This window comes from Serinus canaria, chromosome 3 (assembly GCF_022539315.1).
Source record: "Serinus canaria isolate serCan28SL12 chromosome 3, serCan2020, whole genome shotgun sequence".
Lineage (NCBI taxonomy): Eukaryota > Metazoa > Chordata > Aves > Passeriformes > Fringillidae > Serinus > Serinus canaria.
Window position 1 is genome coordinate 15,484,823 of NC_066316.1, and position 21,569 is coordinate 15,506,391.

General features: G+C 40.5%; 1 long non-coding RNA gene across 6 annotated transcripts; it reads right to left on the bottom strand.

The window, feature by feature from the left end:
* Positions 1-278: 278 nt before the first annotated feature.
* Positions 279-18,058, bottom strand: LOC108962958 (uncharacterized). Of its 6 annotated transcripts, none has more exons than XR_007777306.1 (7): positions 17,905-18,058; positions 17,718-17,815; positions 8,266-8,367; positions 6,756-6,887; positions 2,740-2,972; positions 1,822-1,965; positions 279-840 (listed from the first exon to the last, which is right to left on the bottom strand). It is a non-coding gene; the product is annotated as an uncharacterized LOC108962958 (long non-coding RNA). The 6 variants fall into 6 exon arrangements; XR_003945744.2 differs by having other exon boundaries at positions 6,745-6,887; XR_001991694.3 differs by having other exon boundaries at positions 6,740-6,887.
* Positions 18,059-21,569: the final 3,511 nt, after the last annotated feature.

The window sequence follows — 21,569 nt, forward strand, 5'->3', positions numbered from 1 at the left end:
GGTGACCAGATGTGTAGGAATACCCCAGATGACAAACTTCATTTAGCAGACAGCACTTCATTCTCTGCTAAATACAGAAAAATTGGTTTTGCAGGGACATTTTTACCGCTTGTGCTTTAACTTTTCTCTACCCCCATGAAAGAAAAAACTCCAACCCCCCCCAATTCCTTACTCTGTTGTGAGGAATAATGCTCACAAGCCACATATGGCGCTGCTAAATGTATCCAGCCAAATCAGAGAAGACACAAGGACAAACCAACATCAGCACCAGCTAACTCTGAAATTCCAAATTAGATTTATTTCTGAAGTAGGGCACAGGTTAATAAGAGTGTGGGAAGCTGTTTAATTTCAGAGAAATACAGCTTCCATGTTTAAAAGTGTATTTAATCCATGTGACTGTCTGGGCAGGGTGGCAGCCGTAGCAGCCCATGGCTGCAGGCTGTAAGGGCAGAGGGAAGAAGTGGGTCTCCTCCAGCTCTGCAGGAGGTGCAGGGAGGGCTTTCTGCTTCCCATGTGGTGGGCTGATGTCACCTGCTGCTGTTGTGTCCGCGTCTGCAGCCCAGTGTCTGCACGTGTACCTGTCTGACCGGATGAGCAGGCTCAGGACCCCTGCCTGGTTTCTATCTGGGATGGCAGTGATGATTTATGATCCTCTACCACATTCTGTCCTGTCCCTCCTCCTGCCTTCAGGGGTTATTTGTGGTTTGTCCTGAACACCACCAACCACTGGGAGGTCAGAGGGGCCTGGCTTGTTTCCCGCTAACAGGATCGAATGCAGGGAGCAGTACCAGATGCCAGTTCGGGGGACATTCTTCATGTACCTTCAGGGCTGAATTCTGCCTGTGAAAAGAGAGGTTTATTTCATCCTGTTAGTAAAATCAGCTGCAGAATTTCCTTCAGCTTGGGCTGTAGTGCTTTACCACAGGAGCCAAGGAAAAACCATGAGCACAGACTGGCTCCACCTGTAACCAACTTCCTCAGTCCTGTCCACCCTGGGGCAGCATCCTGACCCACTAACTCATGTTTTTGAGGCTGAGCTCTGCTGCTTCCTGGTTCCACTCAGGTGATCTGTCCTCCCCTGCTCCCATCTCTCTCCTCCCCAGGCCACAAAGGCCTGTGCCAGAGGAGCTCTGACGAATGAGGGAACAAGTGGGCAGAGGATGGGAGGGAGAGAAAAAGCAAGCTTCCATGGCTGCAGTCAGCTGTAAGGGGAAGGAAGGAAGGAAAAATAGCACAGATGATTGAGGAGAAATGCTTCGACTGCAGGAGCACAGGTTTTGCAGTACAGAGCCCCAGTTCTCCCCCTGCCACAGGGCTGGGCAGGGGGACTGGAATAGGACAACCTGCAGAGAGCAGCAACCTGCACAGGATCCCTTCTGCCTTTCTTTTCTGCCCTTACTTTTTAGGAAATCATGCATATTTTTAAGCTATATAACCACACCACGCAGTCACAGGGCAAAGGAAGGTTTCAGGCATGCTATCTGGCACCCTACCACAATTTTACCCTGGAAATGTCTTTCTTTCCCCTGCATAACAGTTCTTGAACCAAAGGTAGGAGGATTTGGGCTTCTGACCCAGAACTGCCTCCCCATAAAGCTGTCATGTTAGCACAGCAGTGCTCAGAAATCATTTGCTCCCTGCTAGGTCCTTTTCCCTAGATTATGTATAAAATCAGGAAAAAAAGTAATGCAGATATTTATTTGGCCTCCTGCCTTTCCTTTCCCCTCCCCCTTCTCCGTGTCTGGTCCATGGAGTGGGAAGCTCTCAGGCTGACAGAGGCACAGCAGCCTCGGGACAAGGTCAGGCACCAGGAGCACTCACCATTGCAGCTGGCTGTTTGGGCCCTGGGAGTGCTGGGGAACAAACACTGATTCCAGCTTATCGATAGCAGCGTCTCTCTCACCTCGCTCACAGTCCTCCCGTGTGCATCATTCCTCTGCAAGACTTGTCAGCTACCAGTGTTTTCTAGACAATATAACCAGGCCATTTCAGATGTGCTGGCAGCACACCTAAAATGGTGTCAACAAATTCTTCCGATTAATTTTTGATTTGGGAACTAAAGGGCAAGGGAGAAGTTGCTGATGGACCTGTGGTACCCCTGAGAGGGAAAGTACAAATGTACCCATATTCAGACGTAGTAAGATGTCTGGAAAATAATCATGGACAAGAAAATGGTATTCTAGAACTGTTGAACAGAGCTGGTCCACTATCACACTTTGCTTTAAGGGAATTTAGTGGTTTGTGAATCACCAGGAACCAGCTCATGTCCAGCCCTACCTCTCACTTTGGCTGGACATCTGGCCTGTGCTTTCATCTCCTACAGTGAGGGGAATGGAGCCCAAGGTTTCACAGTGGTCCCAGTCACAGGCAGGAGACAAGAGGTACTGGCAGAGTGGAGTGTCAAGAGTACTTGGATGTGAAGTGACAGCAGTGTAGCCCCACATTTCTCTTCACAGAGAATATTTCTGAAATTCACATTCTCTGAACCTCAGAGAAAAGAAAAACAATTCTTATAACTTGCTGTGCCAGTGTTTGTGCAAGAGTAAAATGCAATATGGAGATTGTTTACCAAAGTCATGGTGTTTTGTTTCCTTGGCCTATCAGGGCCAAGTGTGTGTGTGTGTGGAGACTGTCAGTGGACAGTCACGAAATGAGTACTGTTGTGTGTAGGGTTGAGTGCTTAGCAAATTCAGTGTTAGATGTACAAAATAATATAGTATAATAAAGTAATTAATTAACCTTCTGATATCAGTAGAGTTCTCCTCATCATTCCTCCTTCGTTGGAGTCCTTTCAGCACAGTTATATAGCAGGATGCTCTGGGAGCAGATGTCCAGTCGTGGTAAGCTAAATCTCTTTTGGAAAACTCCTAGAAGGAGATCTAGGACTTTGTTCCGGTTCCTTTCTTCAAGCCTAGTTTGCTTCAATGTTGCTGCGAGCACACTTGTGTTTTTAGGGCAACTGTCAGCCAAATCTGAAGGAGAAAATGATGTTGAGCAGGACATGAAACACTGTAATAAGCAGGTTACCTATTAACTTTGATATCTTTCTGTTTTACTTCACACTGTTGCCACAGTCCATATCTTGATTTCACAATATTTTGCAAAACTGACAAAACTACATTTTTATTGTATGAGTAGCCATGGAGGAAGTAGAGGGGTTTGGGAGCTGGAGTTTCTAGGCCACAAGCCTCTGGAAGCAGGATAATATTGCCAGCTTGGGACAGCAACTGAAGAGAATTGCTAAAATCATGCAAAAAAGAAGGTTGGAAGGGACTCTAGGAGATGATCTACTCAAGTTCCTCTGCTTCAGCTGCATCTATTTGAATCTCAATAGTGATATTCTTGAAAATGTCCAGATATGACAATTCCACTGTTCTCACAGGCCATTTATGGCAGCACCCACAAGAAAGGTAAAAAAAAGCTCACTGCTAAAATGGTTCCAAGGATAAATTAAGCAACTTAGGCTTTTACTTAAGGCTGCTGGTAAATTCAGTACACTTTACTTCATCTGTTACATCCTGGGCATCTTTTCAATCATAATCTTCAGTGCCCCAAGCAATAACGAAGATGCAGCTTGAGCTACTATGCTGAGTTTCTGTGGCTTTGTGCTAGCTGAGGATCTGGCCTGTTTGTTTTTATAATGACAGCTCAGACTCTGGACCATAACTCTGCAACAGGAGGTTGGGCTTTGAGGGTGCTGTCTCCTGATGTCCTGCTTGCAGCACTCATCTCCTTCCAGCAAATGAACCCTTTGTTCCTGCTGCAGACCTTGGTTCACCTCCTCACAGACATAGGGGCAGAGTCCTGCCTGGAAGCACACCTGAAAAGGGCCCAGAAACACAAGGTTTGCAGAAGTGGGGGTCAGAGTACTCCCTGCAGGTACTGCCCAGGGCTATCTTCTCCCTCTGACTCATGGATTTTGCAACACAGCCGAGATAGCAGGGCAGTGCTCCCTGGAATTTGGCTGCTCTGCTCTTTGCCTAGGTATCTGTTTGCTTTAGAGTTCAATTCATCAGCCAATTACCATCCAAATGCTCTGGCACGTACTCGCCCAGCTGGGCTGGCATCTCTCTGCCTGGCACCGGATGTTATTGAACACTGACATTGATTTCGTACTGAAGGTTGTTTTATTGGGTCTTGTAGGTGCCTTTGACACCAGAGTTCCTGAAGGCACTTTCACCCTGGCAAGCTGAAAAGCTTGTATGTTCTTACATGAGTGTATGGCACCCAGAACTGGCAAAAGGATACATTTCCAATGAAAAGCAGCAAATTAAATCAATGGCTGTGCTTTCTTCCAGCCTTCATTGTGCAGTCATGCCCCTTTTCTTCCCTATCAGCTTTTGTGCCACTGGGCTCTCTTCTGACCTCTTCTTCTTTCAAAAACTTTCTTCTCAATTTTTCTTTGCTCATGATCCTCCTCTGTTTGCTCATCTTTTTACACACCTGCCTTGCACAGCATCTTAAATACTTTCTGTACTGCATGCTTACAGGGGCCTGCAACATGCAATTCAACAACAGAATGCCTCCCTTGTCTCATGGCCTGACATTGACAATATCATTTCACACTTTCCATGATCTCAACTTTGAATCTCTTTGTGCTTTTTTGCCTTTCTTGGCCCTTGACATGTTGTTCTCATCCTATTAATCCCTTGGAGTCTCTGTCTAACTTGGTTTGGGGCATTTATGAGCAGGCTTGTGACCCTGCTTGCACATGCATGTACAATTTAGTGTCAGGAGATGCATGTACAATGTAGTGTCAGGAGAGAGAGTCTCAGACCTCTGTAATGGCATTTGGGTCTGCAGTTGCATTATTCTGGAATTATCTGTTTCCATGGTGGCTACAAATGCAGGAAGGAGGAGCCACCTCCCACACTACCCAGGAACAAATGCATATCTTCAGGAGGAAAGGACAAGAAACTTTTGCCAAGCTCCACAGGCACTTTCCTCTCCCCACAGGATTAGTCTGGAGTCCTGCCAAGGCAATGGTTAGACACAGGGTTTGGGAAATACTGTTACAGCTCAAAGATGCAGCACTAACTAGACACTCAAGACACAGAACATACAGTTCAGGGCTTGGGCCTCCACAGCCTTGCAAGCAAAGAAGTCTTTCTGAAAACTCTCAAAATTCTTTCTTACAACTGTGTTTTTCTTGTCCATATTTTCTTTTCAGTTTGATATATTTCATACCTAAAAATGGCAACAGAGAAAAAAAAAAGGAGCCAACAAGGCCAATTAGTCTACCCAAAGTTCTGAGTGAAACCTGTATTTGATGTTGTAGCTTTCTGTAAACAGGTACATTTTAGCTCAAGGGTTTTACTTGGTTAAGTATTATGGGATTTGGGGAGATTTGAAAATAAGCTTACATAATTGTTTTATCCTATCAGTAATGTTGATAACTGCATACCTTCGTTGGCTGGCAGACTAAACTTTGAGTTGTCATACACTAAATTAAACTAACAGTCAACAGAGAACCAGATGGGATTAATCTTTTATTATTGTTATTCAGCATGAATCCTTAAATGCAACAAGAGCTAAAGGTAAAAAGCTCACCCTCTGCTTCAATTAAGACATTCAAATGCCTTCGTCTTCTGCCTAACACAGGCCAGACAGAACTAAGTGAGGGCAGCTTACAGGCTTCTCAGTGACAACCTTTATTTAAAATCCCTCTGATGTCTGTGCAGGATAAGGCATCATCCCTATTATTTCAAACAGAAGCTCAGCATTGGTATCATATGAGGTTACACTGCCACAGTCCTGTGAGGAGCATGGGACAGATCAGTCTAATAAGTCTTTGAAGAAGCAAAGAACTCTCTTTGAATGCTGAAATAATGTGATTTTTGATAGCAGATTTTGAGAAAAATAAAAAAGGGCTTCATTCTGCTTAGGAATTCTGCTTAGGAATCAGTGAATTCAAGAGGTAAAACTCTTCATAGTGGTAAAGCCAATATGAAAATCAAGCATTCAGTGGGTCCACAAATGATAAAGAACTCAGCCTCTGCTTTACTGAGACAGGTACCCCTCTAGGCTTCAACAAACAGGCAGCACATCCTCTTTTATGCAACTTAACACTTAAAAATTTTGAAGACCCATCTGTGAGTAGAAATGAGTCCAGACAGGAAATATTTATCCGGATAGCACAAAGCCAAAATTAGGAAATTATACCCAAGATTCAGCAAAGTGCAGAAAATTTCCCATGCAATTCAAAGTTTTAATGATCGGTTGAATTTGTTTCCCTTCTCTCAATATCTTCTTCTCTTCTTCCTCTCTCTCCACTCTTCCCCCTTCTTCATTTTGCTTTTTAAACTTATTGTTTTATGATTGCACTATACCTACACTAACTCGGTAAACCTACCTGTACTATTTAGACGTGCCCAACCTAGATAAAGCAAGAAACTCTTAAATTCCATAGAGATGTTTCATTTTCAAGCTAAGAGGCAGCAACATTTAATTACTAGCAGGTTAATCCTGCTAGTAATCATCACTCATCAATCATCACTCACCACAACCACTCAGCACATGGAAGGGTGCTAAATTGATTCTAAATAGCACTGTGTAATGACTGACAAACCTAAAAAACAAACAAACAAGAAAGCAAAGCTGTTCAGATAAAGGATACCTTCTGAAATGTGGTGGAAAAGCATGAATTAAGACTAAAATATCCACAATAGCAGGTAATTTAGATCTAGGTTGATTTCCAGGTTTGCCAGAATGTTTCTCCCAAATCTCACAGGCTGCTTACCACACCTATTAGTCACCTATGGATTTTTTTGTATGAGGTATTCTTCCATGGCTGAGAGGGTAGCTGTACTAATTCATCAATAAGATCCTTTTTATGAGACCAACCACAGTCTGGATTGACACTGATGAAGCAGCTCTCCAGTTTCTTCCTGAAAGCAAGCAAAAGGAGAGAGAACAGATATAATTTCAGGAGCAATAAATTCACCATTACCTATTTACATTCCATTTGCTATTGTGAAAAATAACTGTAAATAATATTATTTGAGATAAGGTACTAAAATTATTTAATCCTTTTACCTTAAGAAAAAAAGCTTTTCAAAGATCAAGTAAGTCACAGTTAAATGCAGTCATTTCCTACACACTGCATGCATTGCCTCTATTCATTAACTAATGAGATTCCTTTTGTACCCTGCAAAAAAAGGGTGACAGTTTGAATACATAAGGTTAACTACTTAATTTTGCCTCTTTTCTAACACAATATTAGCCTGTGTAATATGCATTCCATATCCGGGCTTTTATGTCCAAATACAAAATCTGCTAAAATGTGTGGTTCAAAAGCCATAGCAACCTAAATCAAGAGCATCAAAACATTGTGTGGGGCAGAAAGCCACAGAGGATTATTGTGTGTGAGGGGATTTGAAGAATCAAGAAATAATCGGGACAACTACTTTGCTTTTGTCTTGGGTATCCATGAGACCTCCCCGTAGAAGAGATAGAACACACAAGGGAACAAGGGTGACAGCTTCTGCAGTGATGACTCTTCACTGCTTTTTTTTGTTCTACTACTCTAGTTTAGAAAGCACAATGGGCTACTGTGCTTTCCACCAACACATAATTAGCAATATCAGAGATCCCAGCCCTCCTTGTTAATTCAAAGCAGTGTCTGATCTTTTCTAGAGTGTGCCCAGTGTAACACATGGTGAATTGAATGAGCACCCCACTCTGAGCAGCTATTTTGAAAGGCACCCAGTTCTACAAAACTATGACACATTATCCCCCAAATCCTACTTCAACTAGTCATTCAGATTTGTGCAGAAAAACCATCTGCCCTATTTTAGTGGTTACATTTTATGCTGTAAGTCATAAATCTCAAATATTACTGAGGAGGATGCAGCCTATCTCAAATGAAGAGGACAAGGGGAGTCTGTGCAACAGCAACATGTACTGTTGCAATGTTCATTGCAGGCACAGGAGCAGAGAGACCTAACAGCTCCTGGAAACTTTTTGTATTCAGGGATACAACACAACTTGCCACAGATCTTTCTTATAAAAGCTGAAGCAATGCATCTTCATTTTCTTTTGGTGGGCAGTCACTGTACATGTCAAAAGAGCTTCATGAAGCAAGCTGTGGACATGGCATTTAGTCCAGCTGTAACTTTTTCAGTCCTGATAAATGCACTAAACTGAGGCAGAAATTATTCATTCCTCCCCATAACATTGCTCCGAAGCATTTGACTGCAGAGAACCAAGATACTGACCTAGGATAATAAGATAGGAGAGAGTATTACAGGATAGTTCCAACTGTACCTTTATGCCTAATGCCATTTTGCCAAGTTCAAACCCATTTCTCCTGCTCACTGGGCTATATCCCAAAGGACAATCTGGCATGCATCCAGTCAGAGACAGGCCCTGAAAGAAATAACATGGGGCACATGCACTTTGTCTAGTAAGTAACATCTATTAAATATTTGAGGCAAAGTTGATGTTAATACCCACCACTTGCTTAATAACTGGGAGTGAAAACAGGGAATGACAGGATAAAAATGCTGCCCTCTGCCCTTTATTGCATCTAGATATGTATGAGAATCACTCAGTACTTTAGACTCTTTCCCTTAGCTGAGCCAAAAGATAGTTTCCATTAATTTTATTAATTTTAAACACAAAAAGTGTTCAAGACAGAGCTGACGTGCAGGAAATGATCCTCTTTTTTATAACAATATCCTGTTGGCCTTTCCAAACAAATGGATGGCTCCGTTTGGCAACAACATCCATAAGAATCCATTTACGTTTTTAAATTAGTTTATTGTGATAGTTAATAGTTAATTATTAATAGTATTTAGTTCTTGCAATTAACTTTTTTAAAAAAAGAAGCTATTGATATAAAAATGGAGACTGAACCAACACCATGGCCATTTTAAGTTTCATGTTCCCTGAAAGAGTAGTAATTGCTGACACAATCTGCTCATCCCTACTGACATCATCACAACCAGCTCAGATAAAGATGTTCCCTCTCATTAGAGCAGCACTGGTATGGGCACTATAATGCTTAGAGAAATGTTAATTTGGCAGCAGTTTGCCTTCTGGAGCAAGCAAAGGTTGTTGTGTATAAAACCCAGGAACCGTAATGCCTTGGTTTCACTTTTGTTTCATGGCTGGAACCCTGCAACTGTGAAGCTGCAGGATCAAAAGGCTCCATCTTGCTGTGATATAGAAGTCTCTCTAGACAAGCTTACAAAATAGGTCTCCCAAGTATATTTTCTGATTAAGAAGGGAAAAAAAGTGATGTATAGATGGGCTATTAATTTAACTGGATTGGCAGAAATGTGCCACTTCAGAGGAATATACTCATTTTGACCAGAAAATTAAATACCAGGGATTTTAAAGGTGTGTTCAACTCTGAAAAAAATCCTTAGGTTACATCAAAGGGAAAAGTGACAAAACAAAAAGGAGGCATTTGAAGTCGGGCTTTTGAACAGGTATAAATGAGATGTATGAAAGGGAGTAAGGACAAATTAGGAGCATCCAATTTTGTGGGTGTCCAGGACGTTTTGGGATACTGGGAGATTCCTGGTGGGCTGCAATCACATGCCAGTCCTTCAGCACTATAGATCACTTGCTGAATAGACCTGAGCTTGTCTAGGTCCAGTTTGAAATAAATGGTGTTCTGCATGCAAAAAGCCAGTCCTGTATCAGTTTATATCAGGAACTGGGAAAAAAGGAAGGAAAGGGGAACTTTTAGTGGTTTGATTTGATCTAATACATATTAAAAAAAAAAAAAAGCCCTTTTGTTTTCCAAAGAATGCTGCTCTACAACTAGATAACAATGGATTGTAAATTATTGGATGTAAAGACAAATTTTTGATATATTTATATTGTACTGGCAATTTTTGCTGCTTACATGAAACAAACAAACAAAAAACCACCCTTTTGCTGACTTTTATACAGAATATTATCATATTCTGGCAGAACAAAGTACATCACCGGAGAAACTGTCTCACAGTGAGTGATGTCTTGTATCTCTGCCAATATTAGCTTTATGGACCAAGTAACAATATTATGTTAAGAACTGCTGATTGCTATTTGTGTACCAGACTGTTCCAATACCATGGTGATGAGCATGCTGTTGGTGTCTGGAACAGATGGACAGAACACAAGAGATCTTTGCCTTGATTTCAAGACAAATAGGATTACCTGTTTCATTAATAATGCTATATGAAAGCACAGACAAAGCCACAGTTCTATCTCCATCTCCAGTTACTGACACGAGTAAAAAGATACATGGCACACATTTGATGCCCAAAAAATTTACCCTAACTTTAAAGGAGAGAAAACCCTTGAATCACTTGTAAAGCCAACACAGCTGCTTTATGCTCTTTGGAGTGGAAACAAAATTCACCATCTTATTGTCAGCAAAAAAACTCCTTTGTAGCTCTCTGCAAAAGTGATACTTAAGGCTGGAGATGAGGCAATTGCCTGCATCCTGCCCAACACCACTGATTCCCTATCTGCTGATTTAAACACACCTTACAAAGAAGTCATTGCAACAGCTTTCTGCCATTTGAGAAGAAAACTGAAAGCACTGTGAGTGACACTTGGCATCAATGCTTTTATATGACAAAGAAATAGGAAGAAAAGTACACTTCAATTCCATGATGTTGTTTCTTAAGCCCTACCACCAGCACCAGATAGACACTTTATTCTGCACTCTCTTATTCTTTCATAGAAATGAGAAAGAAAAACCAAGAGACAAAAGAAGAAGGACATCTTTTCACTGTAGGTTGTGCAATTTTTTTTTAAATGAAGTCTGAATTGGGGGAAAATGATCTTGCAACAATCTCATACACAGTAGAAGATATGATGCTGCGTACTATTGACAAACTGAATTTGAATGACTGAAAAAGCACTTATGTGGAGAACAGAACTTGGACAGAGCACTGAGACCATAACAATAACAACTCCTTTCCTATCTCAGTGGAAATCGAAAAGAGGAAACTGGATACTGTTTTCATATAAGAGCTGCCAATTTCCTACTGATATCAGAAGCCAATAATGTTTGGAAGGGAAATTACATTTTCCTACATGGCAAGGCTAGCCGGTGCAGATGGCATGTGAATAAATTTCCCAACCACTGATCTGTCAAAGGCACAAAAGGTAAAGTGCAAACGGTTTTATGGACAATCATTCAGTTCCTGCCAGGTCATCTGCAGATTCTGGAAGCACGTAATTCAACTTGGCATCCAGAAAGGTTTGAAATAAGGCCACCTACATAGGTGAGGTGTCACAGGAGCTGCCAGAACGAGCACGACCCGGCTCACGGCTTGTGTCTCGGCACGAAAGGACGAACAGTCATGAAAAATGCTGAAAGTCTGAGGAAACGAGATTTAGCAACTTCTGCTGAACGTGTCAAGCAAGGTCAGCGCTGTGGGCAGCTGCTCGCCCCCGGGCATCAAAGCCTGACAACAAAAAGGAGAAAACTTTCTGCAGTGCTTTTGCTGTTCATTCCCTTTTCACCTGCAAATAGCACCCATCTACATCTGTCCAACCTCACACTGCCACAAACACAAAGAGACTTTGAGTGGGTCCCTGTTCTCTTCTGAAATACAAAACTGGAGAAAATAACAGGAAATAGCAGAGCAAAGACGGTTTCCAAGAAGCACAGAGCCAAATCAGCACTTTGTTCATAGTGGGTAAATTAAAAATCTCCTCTGCTGCTCTGTGGAGCAGGGTGAAATAAAGTAGAAACACTTATAGTGCTGCAGAGCTTTGCATTTGCAAATATTGACTGCATTTTCATTAGGTTCCAGTCACAAAAACAGGTTGGATAAGGTTGTTAGTGTTAATTTGAAAGCTAAGCAGTGATAGCTGCACATACAAAACTACATCCCTTCCTCCTTCTGAGGGACGAGTTCCTCTCTCCTGAAATGGCTATCAAAGATGGAGAGAATGAATTACCTTCTGAATTGCCTGTTTATTGCCTAGTATTGCCATTTGGTGAGAGAAGCTGGCTGGCCTTTAGAGGGTGGTTCATTTTACTTTCTCAATTACTTCTGTTCTCTTCAATAAGAAAAGTGAATAGAATGTATAATAAGAAAAGCAAAGCTGTGTACAATACCATTTTTATTGTCTCAATAATACAGTTTCATTAGGAAAAACCCAGGATTTCCATGCTTTGGCACTAAAGTTTTAGTCTGGGTTCTAGAAGTTAAACTACATGTTTTTTCTTAACTTCACTATGTTCACAGTTAACTTACATATCCCCATTTAACAGAGGTACTGTTAAATAAATAACTACCAGAAATTGGTCTGGAGTGATGAGGACATAATTCAGGGCATGAGATCAGAGAGTAGAAAAAATCTCTATATTAGAGGCTGTGCCAGCTTCAAGAGGGAAAAAAATGGGGCAAGGAGGAAAGAGAAAAGAAATTAAATGAAAGACTGCCCTGTAGCCTTCAGATTTTCTTAGATATTCACCAGTGAAATCAGTGAAATATTCTTGGGCAACAGTTAATTTTTAAGCTGATAATATTCAACATACTACCCAAGGATCATTGAAAATAGCACTGGAAAATGTGACCTGAGGTGCTGTGACTTACACTGAGCATGTTAGAGAAGACCACAGCTGCTTTGGGTATGGTTTCTGCTCTCAGGCACCAGTGTCACACTCCACACAGTGTTTGTGGTTAAAACCTGTTTTCCATGATACAGACACTTCCAATATACCGTCAAAGAAAGGCTATCCAGGACAGGATGAACATGTAGTAATACTTCTCATAAGCAGTCTCCAAATTCCACAATCATTTGTTCCTCCTGCAGCCAGGAACACATACCCATGATTTCTCCCAAGGTCACATAAAAAAGCCCCTTCCCTTCACAGAATCAGAAGAACCAGTTTATTTGCATAGTCTGATAAGTACAAAGGTCACCTCAAACTGCTCATTTAGATTCAGGTGGTTGTAGTAGATAAATAATTGGTATTAACAGAAAGAAGGCACTTGAGCTTCATGATTGTGGGAACTCAGCACATCACTCCTGATGTCCAGAGCTACTGAGAGAACCCTTGGGGGGCTCGGGAGCCTTGGAATGTTGCCAAAAGCACTTGGTGGCTTGATTTTGATCCATCTAGGGATGTGCCACCGATGTATGAGGAGACGAAACCTGTGAGAATCACTTGGGTGGGAATGGTGAAGGGAAGACATAATTATAGGGTAAATCACAGATTTTGGGGTTTTGGTACAGGGGGGTTATGGAGACAAGATGGAATCAGGGCGTGTCACAAGGCTCTTCTTTCTTCTTCTTGTCATCCATCTTCGGTTGTGGTGTTGGCACTTGTGGATTGGTCTGGGGTGAGGGTGCACTTGGTGGCAAGGGTGATAGGTATTGGGGATAAAAAGTAAATATACGTAGTTTTTGTTATAAAAGATGCAACCGCCTTGGGGGTGGTCAGAGTGCCTTTGGCTGCCGTGCTGGTCAGATCCAGATCGGGCAGAGAAGGGACTCTGTAGATAAGAAACAATAAACAATTCTGAAGACTGAAAAAACCTAGAGTCCAGACTCATCTTTTGAGGCCCAGTGTGCAAAGAACCATCCTGAGTGTGTGTGGGAGCAGAGACAGACAGCTGAACCCCATACATGATATCTAAAGGAGGCCTTGTACTGGAAGACAACTCTTGTTTCCCCATACATAGCCAGCACTCATAGATGATACACAAGGCTCAGTTCTAACCTGCTGGCAAACACTATGTGCAGGAAAACAGCCTAAGGAGCCTGGAAACCCCACCACTACTGCCTTTCTTGGCCCTGGAGCTGATTCAGATGTTGGCTAAGGTTATGAGCACAGATCTGAGCAGTCAAGACGCCTGTGATAGTTTAGAAGGCCGGAATGCTCAGGCAGGAGTCACTCAAACACAGGGTGACCAGTCACCCTGGTCACACCACCTGTATCAGAGCATTATGAAAGTCATTTTGCAGGATTGACACCACCCTGAATTCCTTACAGAGGGGAATACTGATCTCACTGCCTCAGTGATATTCAATCTTATAAACTGGGACTGTTGGAAGAAGGGCTCATGCCCTGCAAACTGATTGCCTATCAAAATGGGAAAAGTAAGGCCAAGAAGGCAGGAATTTAATGCAGAAGTCTGCTATCTCATAGAGTATTGTAAGAAATAAAATAGAGTAATATAAGAAATAAAAGCAAGGAATAGGAATTAACTTCCTCAGATTTAAGAAGTACTTCTCCCTGGATAGGAGCTGTGCTGTTAGACAACACATCCCAGGGTGTACCGTAATATAGTTCTTGTAGAAGCTTTATTACTTTCTAGAGCCATAAGTTATAGTTCGTTTAATTGAAATATTAGTCTGTTACAAGCCCTACTGAAGGGCACATTTTTACTGAGAATTTCAGTGAGGCAAAGGAGGTTTTTTATCACACCTATCTACACAGATTCTTCCATCCTAGTTATGTCAACAGATATTTTCTATTTGGTGGAAAAACGTTTGCACTTGGCTAAGCACCTAGATAGAACCCTTTTGTTTTCTGCAGTCAAATGTATCTTTTTTTACAAGCAATGACATAATCTACATGAAACTCACCTTTCTTTCTTACCAAGGCTGATAAATGGTATACATTCCCTGTGTAGAATAAAAAGGTGTATATTATCTGTGTAGAAAAAAATTTTAGCTGGTGCTAGTAAACATGAGGTAGGTTATTCAAGCCCATGCCTGGAGCTAAATGTAATTTTCAGAGACAGAGAGGATATGCTCACAGCTGTTTATTCTGAACAGTTCTTCTGATAGTTTCCTCTTTCATTTTCCATTTAAGCTTTTGTGTTTTTTCCCTGGGACAAAAGCATAGCTTGCCACTACCAGATATTTCAGCTACATGTTCTCAAATAGTCAAAGGAAGACTATTATTCAAGTCAACCAAAGCACTAGCAAAACAATGGAGTTCTTACCTACTGAGATGAAAATCAAAGATGAAGATGTTGATAAGAACGACACAAAATTGTCCTGGTTCACAAAACATACCTATTAAACTTGACCTACATGTTCAGGTAGATTGCTTTGTGCACCTGCTACTGGATTTTGTTTTCTCATTCATCCCCACTAGACAAATATATGTAATTTTGGAATGACTAGCAGGCTAAGCAAAATTAATCTTAATGCTGATGTAAGGAACAGTTAAAAAATGCAATCTACATATAGATCAACTCCTAGCATATTTTCACCTAATGAATAACCAATTTCCAACAAAGCCCTTCCACAAGAGTATTGTAAACCTGTCCCTCAGTTCTCTAAAACACAGGGCTACAAGGTGAAAGCAGGTTTAAGTTTAGAAAGCTGCTTCCATTTGCCCTTTCTATGTTCCTGTAAAGTAACCTTGCCAGTGCTGAAAATCACCAAATATAAAGGAAGTGCCTTCTCCAACTGTTCTGATTCCCTAAGGGAAAAAAAAAGGCTTTGTCATCATATTTTGTGTGTGAGTGCCTATTCTGCTGTCTTCACTTCCTCTTAGAGTAACTTTTTAATCCAGTGCTGATTTTCAACTAAATTTGAAAATGAATCAGAGGTTTCAAGACACAATATCATCCCAAGATCAGTGAAAATAGGCATCTAGCTGGGAAAAGAGGAGACCCAGATGGTGTCTCCAGCCATGGAAAAGAATGCAGCAAAAGCCTCATTCTTACCAGGCATCAGACAATTGATCTAAGACAAAGACCATACAGGACAGGGGGAGAACTTGCACGAATCACAAATCCATTGGAAACCAGGCTTCAGTGATTCCATAACTCATGGACTTCTTGCTCATTTCTCTTAGACTTTTCTACCACACACAGGGCTAGGGTTCCCTAAACATCTGTTCATGCCATTCACAGTCATAGTTTTGAGAGCTATGCTCTCAGAATAGATCTCCTTAGTGCCTCAAACCACTAAATAGTTCTTCAAATACCTTTTCCACATATCTACAGTTTTTCTCAGCATAAGAAGCCATTTTCACAAGTGGCCCAATTTAAAATGTGACTCTGCTCTGGAACTGGTTTGTAAAAGCATATGAGTCAGTGTTTTTCTTTCTCTTTGTTGAGGTCAGATATTCAAATCCCCAAATGGTAGTCACTCACCTTTTGTGCAGGCAGAAGTCCTGACCATGATGCCATATGATTGTGAATTACCAACAGGGCTTCAGGCTATGTAAAGGTGGTTTCTTCTACATCTAGAAGTGCCAGTGGGTGAGATTAACTACCTCAGAAGTTCCTGACCACTCCTCAGGGTGCTAACAGAAGAGCTCATGGCAGTACTGCTAACTCAGGTGAGGCAGAGACAGCTGCCATACCTCAGACCAAGATTTTAAACTGCTTAAAATGGTACACCTCTGTGCTTAGTATGAATTAGGGAAAACCCATGGAAACTTCTCCATGACAGGCCAGTTGGTAGCAGCTAGAAGCACCCATTTGGCTGTGGAAGGAAAACCTTTTTCCTCTGCACAGCCACAGCTGTATCTGGAACAAAACATCTGTCCATATCCTAACCCAGCCAAGGCTGCAGCTACTGTTGTTCCAAGAAAGCAAGAATCAGAAAGAGAGCCCTTAAGACTCCAAAACTACCTACTCAAAAAACGAAAAACATATTTCTCCAGCAATACAGACTTTATAAGGCCCAAGTTTATTGCACTTCCTCATAGAACAAAATGCTTTTTGGCACATTTTCCAATCCATAAATGCTGTGGAGTGAAAATTAAATTAATGCACAGAACAACTGTTATGACTCAGCCTTCAACCTAAAAGTAGTGATCAGTACTGATCATCTGTATCAAGCAAGTTTTGCACATTCTTTCACAGTTTCAGTGGCCAAACACACACAAAAAGGGAGGTGCTCAACTTGACTCCAAATAAACCTCTTTTTTTTTTTTTGGTATTTTAATATTCAAAATTTGGCATGTATCTCCTAAACTAACAAGTACCTTAATACTAGAAGGTAGTAGTTGGCTCTCTTTCCTCCCCACAGCCATCCACTTCCATAAATTGCTAGGAAGCTGGAAGACTGGAGTCCCCTGTTCCTCTTCCACATGAAGTGAAATGGCTGGTGGGGTTCCACATTATTAGTGTTGCATGTTGAGTGTTGGAATAGGCAGAGAATGATAACACAAGCCTTATTTCTTTAGGGAATCCAGCTCAAAGAATCATCCCCCACCCACTTCTTGCACTAAAAAGACAGCTATTAACTCCCTGATCTGCCTGCCTGTGACAGACAAAGGAAGTGAAGAAAAATAAAACAAATGAACTGAGGAATAAGTTACTTTTGGTAGTCAGATGGAGGAGAAGCCTCTGAGGAAATGTAATCACCACACCCTGCCAGTTATTAAAGGATTGTGTGGAAGCCATGGCTGGGCGACTGCTTATGCAAACTTAAGGAAATATTTGCTTAATAAAAAGATTAAACAGAAGGTTCCTTGACAATGTCTACTGTGCCTAACAGGACTGGACTGTTACAGAAAACGTAGTCTCTCACTGAGATCCATCCAGGCAATGGTGTCTGTGTGCAGCAGACAGATCTGTCCATGCACAGGTTAACTGCAGGATTCAAGCCACAGGGGAAAAAGAGGAAAATGCTATTTTTTGCCTACAGACTGTGACAAAAAAAAAAAAAAAAAAACAAAAAACCAAAAAAAAGCACCAAACAAACAAACAAACAAACAAACCCCCCAAAAAAACCAAAACAAAACCAAGCTCAGAAAATTAGTTCTGTTATGGATCAATACTTACATGCATCTGTACTTTATAGGCAGAGCAGAGTTGCAACCTGTTCCATTTGAAGGATTTGTTGCTTAGCAAACTTTCAAATGAAGACTTTTCACATGCATCTGGAGGAAAAAATTGTAACTTGAAATTTGGCCCAAAATTTATTCTTTTAAAATGTGGAGCTGTAGGAAAAAAATCAATCAATACATACACAACATTTACAAGTATAATTCCTACTATGAATATCCAGCAGAAATCAACAACACTGCAGAACTCTCTTGGTTACATTTTTTACCAGTGAATGGTACTGTTCACATTCTTCAAAAAGATTAAAAGTGGGAGGCTGCATGGAGCTACTCTGATTCATTTAATCTTTTTTTGTCTTTTTCCAACTAAGCATTTTCACAGGGGAAAAACAATGATGTCATCAAGTTCCTCTGTCTGCTGAGATGGTGTAGTTGCAAGGTTTTCTGCTGATTTATGGATTAGAAATTTTCAGTGATATTGCTAATAAAAGTAAGTTACTTTAGCATTACTGTGTGGTAGTTCGTGAAGGAGATAGAAGTACCTCATGACGTGCTTGTACACCACAGTTAGGGGATGAAGAATCACCCAACATTCCAGGATACCAAAAAGGAGACCAGAAATAGGCACAACTTTCATTTGAATAAATCAACTCCATATTTTACTAGTTATTTTTATCTGCAACATTATTTTCCTAGTTAGAAGAAACAGACCCAGAGGAGAACGACACAGATTAAATTCTGCCTCTGCAGTGTGCTGCAGTTTTTCCTGCTACAACTACTCATCCAAATGTTAAAAAAACCTAGGAAAACTCATAACTTCACATTATAAGTATTAAATTAATTAGCTACATTTTTAATTACCAGGCAAAAATGACAAAGCTAGTTGTTGCCATCGTCACTATCCAGGCTGCTTGCCATAGAAATCTTTAAGAAAAAGGGCTCAGATACTGAACTATTTGTGCTCAGCTCTGACTCCATTTGGGTCTCAGTTTAACTAAGCAGAGACAGCACTGAGTTACTACTCAAGGCTGCCACCTCCTGTTTTAAATCTCCACTTCCTCACGGGCTGATTATTAATCTGATCAGGGTGTTCCTCCCAACACTGGCTTTGATTGTAAAACTGATTCTGCATAGAAAGGATGTTTCCTCAAAAATAATTAGAAACAAATATTTACATAAGTTACAGGAACTAGAGCAACCATGCAGTATGTCATATCCATCTTAGAGCAGCTATTGATTTCCAAAGCCATAAGCCCTAATGAAAATAATTAAAAAAAGGTTATTTCCTTCTCAAGTAGCACTACACTGTGTGTCACTGTTCAGCATCTCAGCAGACAGGCCCATACATCTTATTATGCACATTTATCAACTGCCAGATAAAAATGCATTACTGACATCTGAAATGTGCTACTGCATTTATAAAGTGTTGATTAAAGAGAGAAAGATTAGAGAAAAGCTGCATTTTCCCCCCAAGTATTAATATTAATTTAAAGTACAAGTGGCATCAAAACTGCCAAAGCTGAGAAATTAGAGGTCAGTGTTACGCTTTGCACACTCCAGATGTCTGACAGTTCTTTGCTTCTAATCAATTAGGCAACAACCTCACAGTCTTTTATTTGCATCTGAGACTTTCTCTTCATGAGCCTGGCTACTGGAATCTAAGTAAATGCATGTTCCTAGCCTGAGACATCAATATCTCCCTAATCAAGAAGCATAAAAATTCTCATTCAAAAGTTTTAAGTACATACAATGTTCAGCTGCAAAATAAAAAAAAAAAAAAAAAAACCAAAACAAAACCCAAAAAGCCAACCAAACCAACGCCCACAAAATTCTGTATTTCCTTTCCTAGTTGTTTGTCTTATTTAATTTGAAATTCAGGGCAAATAATCTCTACAAAGTTGCTAGTTGAAAGTTTGTGATATTGAGTGTGAAAAAAGAAGATAAGTTTTCCTTATCTTAAGCTAGTGGTGCATCCACATATTTGAGCTATTTCCCCATTTTCATTCTCAATCTTAGTAAGTTTTTGGACTTGGCCAGAAACAAAAGCCTTTAAAAATACCAAGTCTTTTGAGAAAAAGTGAAAGGTGCAATTCAAACTCCCAGCAATAACAGATATTGAGAATTTGTATGCATTCTGGAAAAGCTACTTAATGAAAGACAGTGTAGTTCGTTCCGAAATGTCTCTCATTTAGTCAAACCCTTAACACTTACAGGGTTGGGGCATCCACAGCTTCTCTGGGCAGCCTGTGCCAGTGTCTCATTACCTCTGTCATAACAAATGTCTTTCTTAAGGCCAATCTAAACCTGCTCTCTCCATTTAAAACCATTTACCCTTGTCGTGTCACTGCAGCCCTTGGTAAAAAGCCTTCTGCCACTTTTCTTATAAAGCCCCCTTCTAGTACTGAAAAGCCAAAATAAAGTCTCCCCAGAACCTTCTCTTCTCCAGGCTGAAGAACCCCAGCTCACTCAGCCTGCCTTCACAGGAAAAATGGAAAACCTCACTGCTTTCTGTCATCTAATACATACAGCATTTTACAGCAACTACAGATACTCTCATGTAGAAGTATTTGATAAGAACTGACTTTAGAAGTGCAGAAAACAGATTAAGAATGGTAAAAAAAAATCCATTACTCAATTAATTAAAAGCAATATTTACCTGCATGGGGCTTAACTTCACCACACTAAAGAACAAATTTATTTGAAACCACTTTCTTTGAAAATTTGAGATGCAAATTGACTTCAGCTGCCAGAATTCAGCAAATTACATCAAAGCACTATTTTGTATGTGCTGTGAATGAGTTTTGAAAACTGCATTTATTCTTTTAACAAGTCAGTATTTGAGCTCACAGTATTAAAAATCAGTGTTGGGGTTAATGCACAGGATTGGTGTCTGATGATTTAGATTCTAGTCTTAACTTTGTCTCAGACTTCCCCTGTGAGATCATCACTTACAATTATCTTTTCAGAATTGGCATCTAATTTTGGATAACCCAGCTTTGCCTGCCAGACTTTAATATCTGGAACCCAGTTTTCAGAAAATGGTTTCATTCGCTTCAGCTGGTATAAAAAGAACTTGAAATCTCTGGAAATCAGGTTTCTGAAACTCTGAAATTCCATTGGGTGCCATTTATATCTCTGCAAAGTGGCCTCAAAATGTTACCAGTGATGTAAGTGAAGATTTCAGACTTATTAATACCTTGCATCTGCTGCACATGTAAACAACTACAAAATATTTAGGGCAATGGAGAACAGGGAGAGGCAGCATCCAGGGGTTTCCCATGAGTCCAGTGTCCAACACATCTCATCTGCACATTTTACTGCTTCATCTTAAGGCATCAGAAATTGAACTGTTTCAAATAAGAAGTAAAGCCATAAAGGCAGATTTTCTTTACCATAAAACTATTTGTGGCCCCTAAATTTTAGTGAAATCAGCACAAGTATGTGCCCTGCACAGATCTGGGCTTTTGTGACAAAGCATCTTCCCATCTACAGTGGCCAAAATTCATGATGATTTATAGTGCCTGAAGTGTATTAGATAACTTTGTTTGAAGTTGAGTTTTAAAAGTTTTGAATGGCAGATATATGCTTCAGGTACTACAAAAATGGAATTTTTGTTGAATTTAAAATGGAATTTTTGTTGAATTTAAAACACAAAGTGACCTTTACAATGTGTTCTTATGTTTATCTGGAAATGAGCCAACAACAATAAAAATTCATTTTCTGTACCCCTGTGATGCTAAAAAAGAAAAACATTTTCTCTGCCCTGTAAAGAAATGTTTGTGAAAAATACCCAACAATAAAAACCTCTCATAGTACTTTAATTACAGCCAAATAACTCACTCAAGAATCC